This window comes from Tenrec ecaudatus, chromosome 9 (assembly GCF_050624435.1).
Source record: "Tenrec ecaudatus isolate mTenEca1 chromosome 9, mTenEca1.hap1, whole genome shotgun sequence".
NCBI classification, from domain to species: Eukaryota; Metazoa; Chordata; class Mammalia; order Afrosoricida; family Tenrecidae; genus Tenrec; species Tenrec ecaudatus.
The window spans coordinates 60,401,705-60,403,742 of NC_134538.1; the positions used below are offsets into that span (position 1 = coordinate 60,401,705).

The 2,038-nt window shown below is 54.7% G+C and overlaps 1 pseudogene; it reads right to left on the minus strand.

The window, feature by feature from the left end:
* Window positions 1-368: 368 nt before the first annotated feature.
* Window positions 369-1,831, minus strand: LOC142455990 (pescadillo homolog pseudogene; annotated as a pseudogene).
* Between the last annotated feature and the right edge of the window lie 207 nt (window positions 1,832-2,038).

Here is a 2,038-nt window from a genome sequence, read left to right on the forward strand (position 1 = left end):
TTTTAAAACCCTTTAATTGACCTACAATCCATGTGCCACAATTCAAAGGTTTTATATATATATATAGTTTGTTTTCCCCAACTGACTGCAAAACGACAGCCATTTAATGGATGCTCCCCTCAACACCCCCTCCACCACAGCACCCTGAGCATCCTGGGTCTAACCATGGGGGGAGGGCTAGAGAAAGCCAGAGTCAGTGAGTGAATGACTAGCTCTCTGGCCCCAAAGTCCCTGGTGCCTGGGAACACCAAATCTGGCTGGACCTGCAGTCCCTCCCCTGGCAGGCTGGCAGGAGGAAAGCAGGGAAGGGGCCTTCCATGCAGCCTGTCTTCACAGCCCAACCATCAAGGGCCTGAGGCCGCCAGCCCTCACACAGGCCTTGCTCTCTTGGTCTTCTCACACCTCACGGCCTCATCGTGGGCTTTCCGCTTCTCAGCCAGTTTGTTGGCCTCGTGGACTTGGGACTTCCTGCCGAACATGATCTTGTGGTAGAGGTACTTCTGTCTCTTCATTATGATGGCCAACCGCCTGCCCTTGCTCTCCTCCTCCAGCTTCGCCGTGCCTGCCATCGCCTTGGCCTTCTTCCCCTGCATCCTCTCCTCCTCCAGGGCTGAACCAGTCTCCTCGTCCTCCTCTTCACTTTCCTTGTCTTCCTCCTCCTCCTCCTCTTCGGCTTCATTCAGGTTTCCTGGGTCCTCTCCCCGCTGTAGGGCCAGCAGCTTCAGCTTCTCAGGTGGGATGTAATCGCCCTCCTTCTCAGACACAAACAGAGAGGGGGGGCGGGGCAGCGACACCACTGGGAGGTAACTCTCCATGGGGAGGAGGAGCCGGGCGTTCATGAAGTCAAACAGCCACCTGGGCTGCTGGTAACACCTGCTGATGACAGGAGCCTGCTGCGCGGGCCTGTCAACAGTCTGGTGGGTGATGCTGGAGCCTGTGATGTCATATGTCGCCCCAATGCACAGAGACTTGTCCCAGGACACAGGCCCCTGAAACTCCGATGATGAAGGCCAGGGCCTCACGGGGCACCTCGTGGTTCAGGAAAGAACTCCAGGCCCTCAAACAGCTTCTTGTGCTTCTCTTGAGCCTCCAGCTCCCTCCTGCGCTCCTGCTCCTGGCTCGCCACCTCCCCATCAGTGGGAAACTGGTCCACCTGGGCCTCCTCCTTGGCGTCCCTCACCACCGCCGGAGCCTTGACTCTGTAGTCCATATCTGTTGGGTGATCGTAGGAGATGGCGTAGGGTGTGACCCACACAATGGGCTGGCCCAGCACCTCGGTCTGATAGTAAATGCCTTTGATGGACAGGAAGACTTTGACATAGTGCAGGCATTCCACCGAAAGCCTGCGGTACAGCTGGATAGTCTGCACATGGCACTTGACGGTTCAGTGGGAAGGTGGAGAAGAGGAGGCACATGGGGAGGGCTTCGTCCAGGTCCCTCAGGTCATCGATCAAGGTGGGGTACCGCTCTTTAATGATGTGGTCAAGCTTGTAGTTGGGCGTATTGTCCTTCAGGCGCTCCGGGTGTTCCACTTGCTCTTCCCAGAGGCCTTCCGGAGCTTCCAGACAATCACCTGGTATTCCCGGAACTTGATGACAATGGGCTCCTGGAGGAGAAATCTGGTGTCTTTGATGAGGGAGAAGGTGCAGCCGGCCGTGGCACCCTTGCTAACCTTCTTTTGTTTGGGCTCATGAAGATAAATGCCCTTCAGGATGCACAGCCGCCTGAAGTCAGCCAGGCTCAGCTGCAGCTACTTCCGGGCTTTGTTTCCGGTGATGTTGTTGGTGGCAGAGCCTCGTTCTTATTTCTTCTTCTCCTCCAGGCCGCCCATCGCTCTTCGCTAGAGGAGCCACGCGGACAGCGCCACTGACTTCCCAGGTTTAATATATTTAAAAGAATTGTGCAATTACCAGCACAATTTAAGAACATTTTCTTCATTTTTGTATTCATCGTTATTAGCTCCTCATTTTCGCCCAACTTCTCCTGATGTAACCCTATGGAATATTCATATGGTAACTATCTCTATAGATTTACTTAT